At 43.7% G+C, this 18,607-nt stretch overlaps 1 pseudogene; it reads right to left on the minus strand.

Moving 5' to 3' along the window:
• Nucleotides 1–5,947: 5,947 nt before the first annotated feature.
• LOC120745249 overlaps nt 5,948–18,607 on the minus strand; it is a 15,263-nt pseudogene continuing 2,603 nt past the window's right edge.

Raw genomic sequence — 18,607 nt, forward strand, 5'->3', positions numbered from 1 at the left:
CTAAGGTCTGTCTGCTCCTAGAAGCAGTATGAGTCAGTGGTAAAGGCTGGACTCCCACGGTATGTCATGTACTGGTGACCTCTGACATCAGAAGAAAGAAGAAATTATGTTCTAAGGACTGAATGCTTATGTTGTTAATATGATCATTGTGCCTGATTGTTAATAATTGTTTATAAGTTTATAGAACAATTAGGGGCCGGGAATGTATAGGATAAAGGTCTAATCATCTCTTAGTTTACTCAGATTGCACAGAGTGTATATTTGTTAATAATTTGAATCAGTTTGGATAAGGATAAGTGTAAGATAATGGGGAATTTCAGTTTTTACTTTATAATTTGTTTAGCGTAAGATTTACAGTTAAATTGTATTTTTTCTTGCCTTATTTAATTTTTACGTACTGTTCCTTTAACACACGGTAACTGTGCACGGGGGGGAGGGTTCGCGACAGGCAGTGTGGAGCTACGGGGGCTTTAACTAGCTGTGGAGAAAAACAGTTTCTTACCGTGTTTGCAGTGTACTGGAACATTCAAATGGATCACTGTATTTCAAAACTGTGGAAATAAATGTTTGCCTGTTTGTTTTTCGACTACAAGCGGACTTTGTGGATTATGTTCAACTGCACTAAGACACGCGTACGGTCCGACTACCAGCTAGTGCTTCCGCGGTGATAACAGGTAAACATAACATCACCGAAAAAGCAAAAAAAAAAAGAGAGAGAGTGTTGACATAAGAAGAGAAAATGCTCTCAATTATGGAGACAGGCAAATGGTTCATTTATGTTTGATGTGTGTTTATTCCTCCCTAAATATCGTCGGTGAAGTTTGCCATGCACGTCAGATTTTCCTGCGCATTTTTATACCTCTGCCAACAGAGAGAGAAAAAAATCACATTCTAACAGACAGCTGGTGCTTAGAATACAGTTGAATAACTATTAAAAAACAGATGATATTTAGATGATAGTTCAGTCTAACACGTGCCAGTGAACCATTAAACGTCTGTGAAACTATGCAGTTATGAAACGTAACTTTAACCTCAGCCAAACCGATTTGCTCAGTTGTAAATAAAACAGCGAAGTAAACGTGACCCGACAGACAGAACCTGAGTGAATGAAGTCCAGCGTTTAACCACTGAGAGCTAAAACTCAGCTGAGGTTTCAAAGCTGTGTGCCGGTGATTGGACATCAGCCGCTGATGAAGCTGCTTCGCCTATAAAGTGCTCTGTAAGGAAACAAGCTCCAGCAGCTCTGCGCTCGGGGAAAACACTATATTTACTTATCTTGTGCAGAAAAATGCGCTGACATTGCTTTATATCGAGCACCGGCTGCCCAGTTAAACTGTGACTATCACCAGGTAACGTGGGCGTGTTTCTTGAATTAGCAGCAGGTGTTAAACAGCTGACAGGTGAGGAGGAGGATGCATGCAGGTAAACTGAGGGTCTGTTGAGCTGATCGCTGGTTTCGTGAGAAAAATGTCAGCTCGTTCTTTATGTTACAGAAGCACAGAGACACAAGACCAGGCGGAAAGAGACGATCGTTCGGTGAAAATGAGAATCTGCGAATGCAACATGTGGAACACGGAGAGTGGAATATGTAAACAAACCGGTTAACGTAGCCCCCTGGGTGCACTCTGCATGCTGACTGTTAGCAGAGCTAGTGAAATCTCTGAAAACATCTGAGCACTTTTGCAAACATGTTCTATGTTGACAACCTGACCAGACGTACGGCGCGACACTCGCGGCTAAAACACTGTTAAAAGTGTAGCTGGTGACAGAAAAACGGGGTATTTTAAAACTACACCACCACCATCGCTGCCTGTGATTTGATCTGCATTCTGGGATACCTGGCTGCCCCAAGTCTACACAAGCAATCGATTATCTAGGATCGACCTGTTTTGACTTACTTTGCACGGCAACCAATCAAATGTTAGAGAAGCTGCATGGGCAGCGTTAACCCCGCCCCCTGAGTTTGATGGGTGAGGCTGACAGATAAAATTATTTCATGATGAGAGCCAGGCGCCAGGACTGCCAAAATGAAATAAATAAATATATCATTAATTAATTAATTAAATATGTCATAACTATTTATTTAATTAATTAATTCCAATTTTAATTAATTATTGACACATTTAACTAATTATTTAATGGTGTATTTAATTAATTCATTATGGCAGTCCTGGAGTTCCATAGTAATATAGATTATATATTATTATATATTAGTGCACACTTAGCTTTTAGTATATATGTTTGTTACAAAGTTGTATTTACAGCAGAGAAGCTGAGTTAAAGACTGAAAACTATTCAAAGTCTCTTTGAATTGAAGCGTTTAACATTCTTTGTGTTTATTCTGCATTTACTTCATTATATGGTGTAAACGTCTGTTACAGGCTTAAATATAAAGTTGGAAAAATGTAACTGCAGCTATTGATCAAGTAATTGTGATTAATCAGGATTAATGACAGAAGATTGTGTCATTAATTAGTCATGTTTTAATCTACTGACAGCACTAGTGTTCACTCTTGTGCCTCCAACTGTTTTACGCCCTTTCAACACCTTCGTGGTCAAAAGTGTACACGCACAAAATCTCCAATAAAACCCTCACGCAGCAATAGGACAGACACACAATCCATTTATCTCTGTGTCTCAAACACACACACGTGTATTCAAAGCCTCGATTTGTTCATATTTCATCTGTTGTGTTTTTATCTTCAGCGTTTTCAGTGTTGCTGCATTTACACCAAAAATGTTTCCATTGATGAATCAGATTGATTTGAATGTGTTTCATCCATACAAATCCCTCCCTGGTGGTCACATGACTCTATAACATAACAGGAGTCATGTGACAAGAGTTTCATGCTGTAAAATGTCAAAATGGTTGAATGTGGTGGAGTAAAAATGTGAGATGTCAACGACTTTTCTTCAATATGAAATGTTTGCAGGGCCTGACAGGAAGTGGACGGACACTCTGATCACTTCCTGTTTGCTGAAGTGGGTTTTCAGTTGTTTAGAAACCAAAGGCTTGTTTTAAAAGACAGTTTCAATGGGACTGAGGGAACGACGTGTTTGTAGTTTATATCCAACAACATCAAGCAGTTTAATCAAAGAGTTCATGTTACTAACAGCTCACCTCTCTGCAGCAGACACAGGCTGGGATTTAAAATAAAGGGGACGATCTTTAGACCGGTCACTCTGTAAGGACACAGAGCTGGGTGGAGGTCCAGGCTGGTTCCTGTGAATAATGATGCAGCAGTGATGTGAGTGCTGAGCTGTGACATGGAGAAGAGTCATGGACAGTTAGAGATGGTCATCTCACCTCTGAGCTTTGGTCTGGCTCTCATGTTCCCCACACAGAGTGCTTTTAGAGGGAGGGGCTCCCTCCTCTCTGTCCTCACACTGATCCATGCTGCTCAATTCAGCTCACACACACTTTCTACCTGCAGAGGAAACACAAATCATTCATGTGCACATCAGCTGAAATCCTCCTTTCATCATGTGTGCTGTCCAAATATCAGCTGCTTCTTTCCTGCTTCATCTCAGTGTCAGCTGGATGCAGTCAGACAGCAGTGTGAGGCAGAGGAAGCTGCCATCAGCTGCTCTGCTATCAGTCCACTAGATGGAGCCTGAAGCACACACGATGCATTCACTGACACACACTGATTCACTGTGACTGGAAGCTTCAGTCAGTCCAACACGTGTGAACAACATTTTAAACCTTTCAGCTGATCCAGGATTCAAAGAGGATCAGCAGAGTTAAAGCTTCACACTAATTCTTCCTGCTGAGTTTGCAGAGAACTGCACACACACTGATTCACTGCTAATGAGAAGCTTCTTCCATCCAGTAATAATAATAATAATAATAATGGATTGGATTTCTATAGCGCTTTTCAAGGCACCCAAAGCGCTTTACAATGCCACTATTCATTCACTCTCACATTCACACACTGGTGGAGGCAGCTACAGGTCCCTCCACCAGTGTGATAACAGGTCTGACAGCATTATTTTAATGGTCACACGCGTGGGAGATAAACACCGTACGCAGACAGCCTCAGATCTCAAAATGGTGGAGCATTGATCAAACTCTTATAGCCTCTAGTGGCCCTCACCTAATCATAAAAGCTTAAACATTCACATGCTTTCTCTCACACGGCGCCTAAGCTACGACCTTGGCTCCCTGTTTATCTGCTCCTGCTGAGATGGGGCAGAAAACTCCAGCATGTTCTCTTCTAATCAGACAAACAAGGCGATGACTTTCTGCGAACAGTATTTCTTATAACTCAGCAGTATAATGCATCATAAAACAATATCATTCATTCACAATAAATCAGCAGTCTACTTTAATGCAGATCAGTTTAACAGATGCAATAGTTATCACCTTCTTCTAATTCAGGAGAATAATGCAAACTAAGACTACATAATAATTCACAATCTTTAATTAGGGGTCTAACATGGCATAAAATAATATTATAATCCCACAAAAGGCAGACGAGAGTGAGCGAGGGAAAGAGGAGACAAGAGAGACATGACAGGCTGAGGAAATATAGAATGGAGCACCAGGCCTCACACAAACACACACAAACACAGACACACACAGACACACACAGACACACAGAGGCACAGAGGGAATCTAATGATCAAGGAACTAAACAGGAAGTATAAGAAACTCAAAGCAGCATAAATAAGACTGTAAATGAACCAGAACATAAACCATAATACAAGAAACCCACAGTGTTGGGTCAAAGGGACCCAGAACCATTAAAGTTCTTTTCTTTGCTCTTCACTGTTTGAGTGCAGACAGACTCCACGTTAAACTATGACAGCACCGTCCCTGCTGCTGCTGTCAGACCTGTTATTCACTCACTGCTCGCCAGTGTTTCTAATGAGTTTTACTCATCCATGAGAGTTTAAAGCTTGCACTTACAAGCAATGTTCCCTCTAATGTTTCATGTGTCTGAACACACAAACTCCCTGAGCGATCCACTGTGAGCGACATTAAACGGGTGCACTGTGGTCACGCCAGCGTCGAATCCATCCAAGTTACATGTTTATTAAAATAATCAATTTACAGCATTTACATTTCTGTTAGACTACTTTTAATTAACTGCTTTAGCCCACTTACAATGAAAGTTAAAAAAACAATCTTGTTCATGACCTGTGTAGCATGTTAACACTATTGGAAGGAAAAATAACTTGAACTCCAATTTTGAAAACACAACTTCCTTTTTTTTAATAAAGCTCTGACTTGTATTCTGAGTCTGTGGTCTGGGAGAGAGTCTGTAACTCTGTCTGCAACATACAGTAAATAATGACCAATGTTGGGCAGTTAATTATATAGTTACTTCTTCAAAAAAGTAACTGAGTTATGCAAACAAAGTTTTTTGCAGCTGTTTACCTAAAAATACAGCCAAGGTGTTTTTAAATAAACATTTCAAACTATTTACAGAACAATCAGCTGTTCTGCATCAAATCTGATGCCACACAAATTATTTGTGCCGCTCCAAAAAATAATTTCTGTCCACTATGAGATGAAGGAGAACAACAGCCTGATACCTGCAGGCCTGACAGCAGCAGATGTGTCACTGCTGTAACACCTGTAACACTCAGCAGTCGCCTCATTGTTCTGACACACACAACAAAACTATTGACTACACTACACACTAACTACACAAGACAACACACTAACTACACAAGACAACACACTAACTACACAAGACAACACACTAACTTTAGACTCCAAACAGGCTAAACGTCTCAAATCTCTCACATCTCAAAACACCGCCGTCACTCCGTTTCTTAACAACTAAATGCCATGTTTTGATTGGTCGACATGGTACATTTTTCGACCAATAGGAAAGGGTGGGGATTTTTGGTGTTGTTTTTGTTCACAGGCTTTCGAGCGTTTTCCTTATACAATGCTGTTTTTACCGTTTCTTCCTGCAGTAAATATAAACAACGATACTGTTATAACCTCAGGATAAAAATGCTCGGAAACTCAAGTGCCAGTTTTAGGACGTTTACTGACCACTTTTAGAAACAACCACAGCTAGTCGCACACATACAGGAAACTGTCCCACACATAACATTCCGGCAGGGAGAACCCTGAAAAACCTCCGAAGGTTCCGGGGTGCAACGCCCCCAAACATACATTAACAACAACACTGTCTATAACACTTCCCCCCCCTTAAGCAAAAACCCACAACATAGCAATTATGCATAAGTACGAAAAGAGAGGGAGAATTCAACACCACATTATTTTAACAATTCAGTCTATCAGGGGGCTTGTGCTGCCTCTTTGACCTTCTCAGTCCTGCTGCTGGGTTCTCCAGGCTAGGAGCCTGCTGAGCTCCTGTGGCCGGGTTCGGCTCAGGTGACTTAGATTGCTCCACCAGCCCTTCTGGTGATACTGAAGAACCAATCCCGATCTCAGGTGCTGCTGACACGACTTCCCCTTCGGGTGAACCAGTCTGAGGCCCCACAATGTCCACAGTCCTGTCTCCACCATGTGCGTGCGAACCACTCTGAGCCCTCTTCTCAGCTCCATCCGTGCGGGCTCTCACATGATCCTTGTGCCTGCGAACTTGTCTGCCATCCAACAACTCCACCACAAAAGATACTGGCCCTGAACTGTGGTGAATGACACCAGGCAGCCACCGTGAGCCACCCGTAAAGTTTTTGATATACACACAGTCTCCCTGCTTGAAAACACAGCCTCTGGCATGTAGATCATGTCTCACCTTCTGCCCACCTTGTGACTGGGTGACTCTGGCTCCCACATCTGGACGAAGAAGGTCCAGATGAGATCTGGGCTTCCTCCCCATCAGCAACTCCGCTGGGGACAAGCTTGTGGTTGTATGAGGCGTGATGCGATACTGAAACAGGAAACGGCAGAGCCTCTTTTCTATGGAAAGACCTGGCATTTTTTTTAGACCGTCTTTCAGTGTCTCCACGGCGCGCTCCGCTAAGCCATTGGAGGCAGGGTGGTAGGGTGCTGTGCGGATATGTCGGATCCCATTTCTCTCCATAAATTCTTGGAAGAGCCCACTTGTGAATGTGGGCCCATTGTCCGTGACCACTGCCTCAGGTAATCCATGTGTTGCAAAGATTCTCCGGAGTGTGTCTGTGACGACTGGGGCTGTGATGGTCGGCATTATGTGGGCATCCAGCCATTTTGAATGCGCATCCACCAACACCAGGAACATGTGGCCCAAAAAGGGGCCGGCAAAATCTAGATGAAGCCTGGACCATGGACGGCCAGGCCACTCCCATGGGTGGAGTGGGGCAGGTGGCGGCATTTTTTGGTTTGACTGACATTGAGAACAGGCTTTTACTTTGTCTTCCAAGGCACTGTTCATTCCCGGCCACCACACGAATGACCTTGCCAGACTTTTCATTCGAGAAATCCCTGGATGAGCCTCATGCAACACTTCAATGATCTGTGACCGACCTGGAGGCGGAACAATGACTCGGGAACCCCACAGGATGCAGCCATCTTGAACACTGAGCTCCTGCTGACGCTTGGCATACGGTTTGAGCTGATCTTGCTCCACTGTTGCTGGCCAGCCCTGCAACAGCCACTGTTTAACCTGAGATAACTCTGGATCCCGTTCAGTCCATGCTTTGATGTTTTTAGCACAGACCGGAGAGTTCGCCAACCTGTCCAGCAAAAACACAGTTTATGGGGGCAAGTTCGACTGGTTGGGGACCTCCGGGAGGGGGAGGCGGCTGAAAGCATCTGCATTCGCATTTTCAGGTCCCGCCTTATAAACAATGCGATACTGGTATGCCGACAGTGTTAATGCCCAGCGCTGAACCCGGGCTGAAGCCATGGGTGGGATGCCTTTTGTTTCACTAAAGAGACTCAGGAGGGGCTTATGGTCTGTAACAACAGTAAATGGGCGGCCATACAGGTACTGATGAAATCGTTTCACAGCAAAAACTATTGCTAAGCCTTCCTTCTCAAGCTGTGAATAGCCCTTTTCTGCTGCTGTGAGCATGCGTGACGCATATCCGACCGGTTTCTCTTCCCCCTCTTCCATGTGATGGGAAAGAACAGCTCCTATGCCATACGGGGAGGCATCACAGGACAGGAACACCTCCTTCTCCGGATCAAAATGCACCAGGAGCGGTGCCGATTGTAACAGTTCTTTTACCTGTCTGAAGGCCTTCTCCTGTGCTTGGGACCACCTCCACTGACTGTCTTTGTGCAGTAGCCCATACAGGGGAGCAAGCATGCTGGAGAGGTCAGGCAAAAACTTCCCATAATAGTTCACTAAGCCCAAGAATGATCTTAGTTCAGCTACATTCTTTGGACTCGGGGCTTCTTTTACTGCTCTCACTTTCTCTTCCAGTGGGGACAGGCCCTGTGCAGAGATGCGATGACCCAGGTATGTCACGCTAGGGGCTTGGAAAACACACTTACTGCGCTTCAAACGCAACCCAGCTTCTGAAAGCTTCTTCAACACCTGCTCAAGGTTACGCAGATGCTCCTCTTCTGTTTTACCTGTAACTAAAATGTCATCCAAGTAAACAGCAACACCAGGAATGTTTTGCAAAAGATTGTCCATGGTGCGCTGAAAGATAGCTGGACTGGATGCAACGCCAAACACCAGGCGGTTGTACTTGAACAGCCCCTTGTGTGTGTTTATTGTCACATATTTTTTTGATTCCTCATCCAGCAGCAACTGCTGGTAAGCATGACTCATATCCAACTTTGTGAATGTCCGACCACCCGCCAGTGTGGCAAACAGGTCATCCACTCGAGGCAGAGGGTAGGCGTCGAGCTGAGAGGCTTGGTTCACTGTCAGTTTGTAATCACCGCATATACGCACCCCTCCGTCCTCTTTCAACACTGGTACAATCGGGGCTGCCCAGTCCGAGAACTCTATTGGCTCAATGACCCCTATCTGTTGTAGTCTCTCCAACTCTGCTTCCACCTTGGCCTTCATGGCGTATGGTACAGTGCGTGGTTTGAAAAAGCGTGGCCGGGCCAAAGGGTCCACACACAGCTTCACAGTGGTGCCCCAGAGAGTGCCCAATTCATTCTTGAACACATCTGCATACTTTAACAGTAACTCTGCTATTACCGTTACATACCTGATTTCCCTCCAGTTCAGGCGGATTGTCTGCAGAAGGTCACGACCCAGCAGACTAGGCCCCTCCCCTTTCACCACCAGTAGTGTTGCTGCCGCTTCTTGACCCTGATATGCTGCATGCACCTCTATAGCACCAAGCAGGGGAATGCATTCACCCGTGTACTGTCTCACGCTTATCTCTGTCGCTTGGAGAGCTGGTGCCCCGCCCGAGTGCCACAAGCTGTGGTAGGTGGCTTGGCTGATCACCGAAGCTGAAGCCCCTGTATCCACCTCCATTTGTAGCTCCTTCCCATTTACCTGGATAGTGGCATAGATGGGCTCCGCACAGCACTTATTAAAGCCAACCAGATTAAACATGTTGAAAACACACTCATCCTCCTCAGGCGCCATGCCCTGCAGGTGATGCGTGTTTAGTTTGTGTTTTGTCTTCCATTCCTTCTTTGATTTCTCCTTAGTGCCCCTGCATTTCTTGGCTAAGTGCCCCTTTTTCTTGCAGTTATGGCAGGTACTGTCTTTGAAAACACAGTCCTTGGCAAAGTGTGCTCCTCCACACCGGTAACACTCCAAAAGCTCCCTCGGTTTGCCCCTCACACTCCGAGATACAGGATGCACCTCGGTTGAGTGCATATTGTTGTTAGCTTTCCGAATGTCTTTAGTGTTATTAGCTGCCGTTTCTATTGCCTGAGCAATTTCCAAAGCTTTCTTAAAGTCCAGTGTGGGCTCCCCCAACAACCGACGCTGCATGCCATCATCATTTATACCACACACCAACCTGTCGCGGAGCATGTCATCCAGCACACTTCCAAACTCACAGTGCTCTGATAGCTGTCTCAGCTCCGTCACATACGCCGTCACCGAAACTCCCAGCTTGCGTGAATGAGTGTGGAATTTGAACCGCTGAACAATCACGGAGGGTTTCGGGCAGTGATGATTTTGCACCAACGTCACCAGTTCTTTGAAACTGAAGTCCCCGGGTTTCCGAGGCGTCGTCAGGTTACGTATCAACTTGTAGGTCCTCTCTCCACACGCACTGAGAAGAACTGACCTTTTTTTTTTCTTTGTCCGAAATGTCGTTTGCCAAGAAAAAGTGTTACAGCCTCTCGACATATTCAATCCAGTCGCCGTCTCCCTCGGCGAACTCCGTGAGCGATCCGATCGTCGCCATAGATGTGAAGCGGTAGTCCGACTGCAAAATCCGTAGCAAAAACTCAAAACTGTCCGCGTTCGGCTTTTATCCTCGTCGCCAAAAAGGTGTTATAACCTCAGGATAAAAATGCTCGGAAACTCAAGTGCCAGTTTTAGGACGTTTACTGACCACTTTTAGAAACAACCACAGCTAGTCGCACACATACAGGAAACTGTCCCACACATAACATTCCGGCAGGGAGAACCCTGAAAAACCTCTGAAGGTTCCGGGGTGCAACGCCCCCAAACATACATTAACAACAACATTGTCTATAACAGATACTATTCAGGAAGAAAACCAAACATTGCAGATATTTTTATCATAACTCTGGTTTTACGTGGCCGATCAACACAATTTAAAAACTGGTATAAAGTCCACACTTTGTCCGTCAGTTGTTCCGTCTGTCCTGCTCACATCTCCAATGGTTGTACACGTTGTCATTAACGTGGCTTCACTCCACATCAGCAGCTTTGCTAAAACACCAGCACATATTTACTTTAATTTCAATTCAGGTTAGAATTCTTTTTGTGTGCGCAACACAGATTTTCTCTGCGCAGAGACCGTGCCAACAGTGCGCAATTGCGCATGTGCGCAGCTTAGAGGGAACATTGCTGGTGACTACCAATAAAAACGAGTGTGCTTCACTGTCAGAGCTACGGTGATTCAACCAGTAGGTCGAATGACTTGATAATAAAAATATTTGTTTGATGCTTTGCATTGAGGCGCATTGTTGAATTTGCAGGGACACAATAACCACAGATCAATTGTTCAAACCACTACAGTAGGGAGCCATGTTATGAATAATAAACAAATAATAATACTAATAATAATACTAATAATAATGTTAATTTAAGTAATTGTTTTCGACTGAACATCACATATAATGTAGCAAGCAGTAAATTCAGGTTAAGTGCATTATCAGCATTTGGAGGAGCTCCTTATCCTTCTTTTTACTGCTCACCTCTTACAAAGTGTTCACACAGTTTGCTAGCCTCTTTCAGCCTGCTAGCTATGCTAACAAGTCTACTACACACACTTGACTCGGTCACATGACAGACAGCAGAGATAGCTGCTCTGCTAGCTAAGCTAACTCATGTTAAAGGTCAAGGAAATGAGGCGATGCTGCTGGGAGTTACGTCACAGACTAGCAGAATTTAGTTATTCAGCATAACATTTAATCCTTATTATCTGCTCCTCTCACCTCTGTTTACATCTGAAAACAAGAAAATTTAGCCAACAGTTTATTAGCTTTGGTGAAATTATAAACAGGCATCAGCGCGGTCACCTATACTGTCCTTTAGTGCTGGAGCAGCAGGAACACCAGTTAATCTGAAACCTGTTTTTCTCTCTGAAACAAAGTGACAGCAGGCTGAGTCAAAGACAGAAACCTTATTTAAACACCAAACATTCACCGGCTTCACTTCCTGATCCAGGATTTAAAGAGGATGTTGAACTTACTCACTCACTGCTCGCCAGTCTTTCTAATGAGTTTTACTCATCCATGAGAGTTAAAGCTTGCACTTACAAGCAATGTTCCCTCTAATGTTTCATGTGTCTGAACACACAAACTCCCTGAGCGATCCACTGTGAGCGACATTAGACGTGTGCACTGTGGTCACGCCAGCGTCGAATCCATCCAAGTTACATGTTTATTAAAATAATCAATTTACAGCATTTACATTTCTGTTAGACTACCTTTAAATAACTGCTTTAGCCCACTTACAATGAAAATTAAAAAAACAATCTTGTTCCTGACCTGTGTAGCATGTTAACACTATTGGAAGGAAAAATAACTTGAACTCCAATTTTGAAAACACAACTTCCTTTTTTTTTATAAAGCTCTGACTTGTATTCTGAGTCTGTGGTCTGGGAGAGAGTCTGTAACTCTGTCTGCAACATACAGTAAATAATGACCAATGTTGGGCAATTAATTATATAGTTACTTCTTCAAAAAAGTAACTGAGTTATGCAAACAAAGTTTTTTGCAGCTGTTTACCTAAAAATGCAGCCAAGGCAATTATTTTAAACAAACATTTCAAACTATTTACAGAACAATCAGCTGTTCTGCATCAAATCTGATGCCACACAAATTATTTGTGCCGCTCCAAAAAATAATTTCTGTCCACTATGAGATGAAGGAGAACAACAGCCTGATACCTGCAGGCCTGACAGCAGCAGATGTGTCACTGCTGTAACACCTGTAACACTCAGCAGTCGCCTCATTGTTCTGACACACACAACAACACTATTGACTACACTACACACTAACTACACTCTAACTACACAAGATTTGCTCTAAACGTCTCAAATCTCTCACATCTCAAAACACCGCCGTCACTCCTTTTCTTAACAACTAAATGCCATGTTTTGATTGGTCGACATGGTACATTTTTCGACCAATAGGAAAGGGTGGGGATTTTTGGTGTTGTTTTTGCTCACAGGCTTTCGAGCGTTTTCCTTATAAAACGCCGTTTTTACCGTTTCTTCCCGCAGTAAATATAAACAACGACAGTGTTCAGGAAGAAAACCAAACATTGCAGATATTTTATCATAACTCTGGTTTTACGTGGCCGATCAACACAATTTAAAAACAGGTATAAAGTCCACACATTTCCTGTCAATTGTTCCGTCTTTCCTGCTCACATCTCCAATGGTTGTACACGTTGTCATTAACGTGGCTTCACTTCACATCAGCCGCTTTGCTAGCTAAAACACCGGCACATATTTACTTTAATTTCAATTCAGGTTAGAATTCTTTTTGTGTGCGCAACACAGATTTTCTCTGCGCAGAGACCGTGCCAACAGTGCGCAAATGCGCACGTGCGCAGCTTAGAGGGAACATTGCTGGTGACTACCAATAAAAACAAGTGTGCTTCACTGTCAGAGCTACGGTGATTCAACCAGTAGGTCGAATGACTTGATAATAAAAATATTTGTTTGATGCTTTGCATTGAGGCGCATTGTTGAATTTGCAGGGACACAATAACCACAGATCAATTGTTCAAACCACTACAGTAGGGAGCCATGTTATGAATAATAAACAAATAATAATACTAATACTACTACTAATAATAATGTTAATTTAAGTAATTGTTTTTGACTGAACATCACATATAATGTAACAAGCAGTAAATTCAGGTTAAGTGCATTATCAGCATTTGGAGGAGCTCCTTATACTTCTCTTTACTGCTTACCTCTGACAAAGTGTTCACACAGTTTGCTAGCCTCTTTCAGCCTGCTAGCTATGCTAACAAGTCTACTACACAAACTTGACTCGGTCACATGACAGACAGCAGAGATAGCTGCTCTGCTAGCTAAGCTAACTCATGTTAAAGGTCAAAGAAATGAGGCGATGCTGCTGGGAGTTACGTCACAGACTAGCAGAATTTAGTTATTCAGCATAATATTTAATCCTTATTATCTGCTCCTCTCACCTCTGTTTACATCTGAAAACAAGAAAATTTAGCCAACAGTTTATTAGCTTTGGTGAAATTATAAACAGGCATCAGCGCGGTCACCTATACTATGCTTTAATGCTAGAGCAGCAGGAACACCAGTTAATCTAAAATCTCCTTTTCTCTCTAAAAAGTGACAGCAGACTGAGTCAAAGACAGAAACCTTATTTAAACACCAAATATTCACTTCCTGATCCAGGATTCAAAGAGGATGTTGAACTTACTCAGCTTCTTCCAATGAACGTCTTCACTCTGCAGCTCTCTGCTGCCTGGACCAGGTCTGTGTAGAAACAGAGAAAATCCTCTGCTTCTTCTCCGTCAGCAGTCCTCTGTGTCTGCAGACTGCGTCAGATTAAACACTTCACACCATCAGAGTCTGAAGCTCACAGGTCAAAGGTCAGCTGCTGCACCTTGTGTGATATTAATTTGATCAATAGTTAACCTGCAGCAGGTTTCGGCTCCAACTCCAACACACAGAAAACAACCCTGAGAACGAATCAGATGATGTGTGGGTGTGTCTGCAGGCTTCAATAGATGAGCATTAAACACTCAGCAAAGAGGCTGAAGCTCACAGGTCAAAGGTCAGCTGCCTCACTGTATATAACAATTCACTTTTGAACAGTAGATAGCCTGTAGGCGTCTCTGCACTGATAAACAGTTTACACATTAAACACTGAACCATAAAAGAAGCTTAAGCTGCAGCTCACAGGTCAAAGCTCAGCTGCTGCACCCAGTTATGAGTTTAAATAAATCATTAATCATGATCTTTTCCCTCTCAGCACTTTCACTTGGCCTTGGAGTGTTTTGACTGAGCTACACTGTATGTTTCAAATGTTGTAAATAAATTGGGAGTTAGGGCTGGGCAATATGGCCTAAAATCCATGTCGTGGTATAATTTGAAGCACGTGCGGTAACGATATATATCGCGATATATTCTTTTCTTCTGTATAACGTATTTTCCACAATATAAGGACTTACAATCCTTTAATTTTCTCAAAAATCAAGAGTGTGGCTTATGTATGAATTCTGGTTGTGCTTACTGACCTCGAACCGATTTTGGCTGCAGAAATCTGTTAAAAAATGTTTTAGTAGAACTTTGGTAAGCTACGAAGCCGCATTGCTTGATGGATTGTCAGAGCATTACGGCTGCCGTGGTGAGGAGCTTCGCGGAGTAATCTGGGTCCAAAACTCCGTCCGCTTCAGGTCCCAAAGTCAAACGAACACTGAGAGTTAAAAACGGTCTAAATTCTTTCATCTTTAATTAAATCATCAGCGTTGCTGCTTTACCAGGTGTAACAATTAAGTTTAACATCCATGAAAACAGAATTTATTAAATTTTACCGGAGTTAGAAGTTAACAGGAAGTTAGCTCGCTAGTTTCCACCTAAACATTTCATACCATGTTCTGACTGAGAGATTTTTGAAACTAATTCAAACGTACAGCTCTGCTGTCACTTCCAACATAAATGAAGAGAGAAAACTAAACAGCAGTGGCGTTTGCAGGGTTACTGAAGTTGGACTAGCTGGTATATAATGTTGTGCTACGTGATTGCTAGCGACACAGCTATGTTAGCATAACATTAGCACAGTGAAGCTGGAGGATGAACGCCAACTTTTTTTCCACTCGATAAAAGTTAACGTGAGGGATTCTGGTGGTCAGGGACAAATGCAGTCGCATAGCAGGATGCTATACACGGGCCAAACTTCAGTCAGGAGAACAACTGAGATTATTCATCCACAATACAAGGTTAGTTATTAATACACTGCAACAACATGGGAACAGAGCAGCTGCGAGAGAATTCAACATTAATGAATCAATGTTACGGAAGTGGAGGAAGCGCAGTTTTTGGCTTTCCCCGCATTTCAAAAGTGCTTCATCTCTTTGCTATGACTGTCGCCCGCCATAATTGCAGATGATAATTGTTGTAGCCGCTGCGATGCTTTCGACCAAAAAAGGCGCAGCTTGATGACATCATCAACACGCGATAGAGCGATATAGTCAGAGGCCCTTTCTCAATTCTAAGTACGCAAGTACGTACTCGCGTTCTCGGCGAGACCGGACTTGCCGAGACCGCACGGGAGCACGGACTCGCGATTTGTACAATTGGAACACCAGCATACTTGATGATGTCACAGGTCCGGAGTTTTTACTGCCGTCCCCTCTTAATTTAACTGTGAGTAATATGTTATGAAGCTTAACTTTAATCACAGCCAAACCGGTTTACTCAGGAACAAATAAAACACTGAAATAAGCCAAACATTAACATTTAGAAGTGATCTAAGTGACTTATATATCATGTTTAACCTCAGTAGTGAAATCTCTATTAATAAAAATAGTGTATATGTACATACGTGTACATACCTTAATAAAAAAAAAAGCAGGTGAGATGTTAGAACGCTTTTATTTTTATTTTAGTGGACACTCAATACAATAGACGACCGCGTGGGGGGGGGGTTGAAAACGATGCGCTGTTCTCGCCGGCTCTAATGATCCTCGACCTCGCTGTCTGCTATGAAGCTGGCGGGTCACAGACGTCTCCGAAAGCGTTGGAGCGCGTTCGGAAATATATGATATCTTGATAAATCGAGCAGATATTTGAAGTTTACACAGCTACATTCTCGCTTGAAATAACTTAAATGTTTATTTTGTGACCCAGAAAGAGTAATATTTAAAAGTTTTTAGCCCCGCTCGTCCGCCATTGCCACGTTTGAGTTTTGGACGAAATGCATTCTGGGATATTTAGCTGTACAAAGTCCACACAAGTCACCACCGATGCATGCTCGATAAAAAGGGCGGAGCAAGAACTCGGCTTGATGCGTACTTCAAATTGGAACAGTACTTGGTCTCCGACTGATTAAGTATCACGAGTAGACGAGAACGCAGGTACGCACAAGTACACATATTGAGAAAGGGCCAAAATCTCTATCGTTGACCAAATTTAATCGATTCTATCGTATATCGTTTATATCACCCACCCCTACTGGGTGTGATTTGGTTGTATTGGTTTGTTTTTTGGTTTTATGTTTCTATGTAGATGAATGAAGACAGATTCACTCTTACCTTTTCAAAATGTCTATAAGGTAGACTAGGTCTATGCTTTTCTGCCTCTTCACAGATAATCCCAGTGATTTTCCCTTGGTCTGAAATCTCACCTGATCTTGTGAGTCATCTGCCTTTGGGGCAGCTAACCAAACAGTGTTCTCTAAACTCTTTAACTTTAATATACTTTTATATATTTCAGATTTCTGAGCTCTGCTCTGACTCCGTGCCAGTAGCTCCTTAATATGACTTTAGTTTGATCAATAATTAACCTGCAGAAAGTTTCTGTTCCCACTCCACCACGCCGAACAACCCTGAGAACAAATAATATGATGTGGGTATGTCTGCAGGCTTCATTAAACACAATAAAAGACTCACAAGTTCCTGCTCAAAGGTCAGCTGTCTTTAGATCAATCATAACCTGCAGCAGGTGTTGTGGCCTGATGTGTTTGTAAGAGTTTCACTTTTTGTTTTTTTTTTTTTTTTGCCTGTCCCGTTGGCTCTTTGCATCAGAATTGTTGTCTAAAGGCAAAGAAGAATGCCCAACGGATTACGTTACCAAATTGACATCCCAGCCTTGCCGTAATGGTCCATTTGATTCACCTTTTATTGTTTATTTTATTTTACATTACTGAATATGGGACAGACTTGACTGGGGGAAAGAAGGGGAGAAAGAAAGAGGGAAAGAGAACAGCTGAGAAGAGGGACGGGGGAGAAGGGCAAAAGACAAAAACAACAGAATGAGCAGAAAAAAAAAAAAAAAAAAAAAAAAAGAAGAAAATGCATATATCGATCACCTGGATCACCTGCTGAAAAGAAAAAAGAAAACAAGCAGAAGAGAACAAGAGTAATAGAATAAACAACATCACAATGATATATGGGAATATGACAGTAAATAGCTAAATATTAAACCATTATTGTGCAGCACATAAGATCAACAGAACAGTGTGCTTTGAGGTGAGGAGCCAAAAGGGTGTAGTTTGTGGAGTGTGATCACCCGTGTGTCACCTGTGAGCATGGACCGCGCTTGTTTTTTTCAAAAGGTTCCTTCATGTAATGATCTGCTAGAGGGTGTGGGGGGGCCACAGCTCCGTCCTCCAGGGCATGAGCAGGTTATGGAGAGATCAAAACTCCAGACATCCAGAGGCCCCCAGAACACAAGAGACCAAGGAAGACCACAGAGGGGCAGCCGCGCCACTGTCCCAGTAGAGCTGAGGAGAGTCCCAGATGAGGGCTCACTCAGCAGCCGCGGAGCAGAAGCCAGGGGGAGTTGCAGTGACGTGCCCGTGAGCTCCGCCGGCAGCCAGCCGTGGCCTGAGTGACCGAGCCCCAGGCCGAGAGGCCGGGGGCACCCCACCTCCGAGTGGCCCGAGCGAGCCCCAGGCTCCAGGCCCCGATAAGAGCGGCCGCCAAGGAGTGAGCCGGTGTGTACCTGGACGCCCATCCCCGGACACAAAGAACCACCAACGCAGCCGATGTCTGAGGGGGTCCGCCACTGGCAGGGGAAGTGGTGGTGGGTGGAGATAGGCCTCCAACCTTGGAGGGCCCCAGAATGTCCCCAGAGAGGTGGCGTCTGACACCCAACCTGACATATAGACACAGAAATACAGGCACACACATATACAAACATCCATTCCCACCCTCATGCTCTCATATGCACTCACTCCACACTCAACCAACGTGGAGACAGACATAAAGAGACGCTGTACACACAATCACACTCCCCAAGCATACTCTACAAACCGGGTCTAGGTACCCTTGCCCCTGGAGGGGGGAACTGCACCCAGACCCAGGTGGTGTTACCCTTTTCCCTGCGGTGGGGGGGGGGGGGGGGGGAGTGAAAC

This window comes from Simochromis diagramma, unplaced genomic scaffold (assembly GCF_900408965.1).
Source record: "Simochromis diagramma unplaced genomic scaffold, fSimDia1.1 OVJJ01000066.1, whole genome shotgun sequence".
NCBI classification, from domain to species: domain Eukaryota; kingdom Metazoa; phylum Chordata; class Actinopteri; order Cichliformes; family Cichlidae; genus Simochromis; species Simochromis diagramma.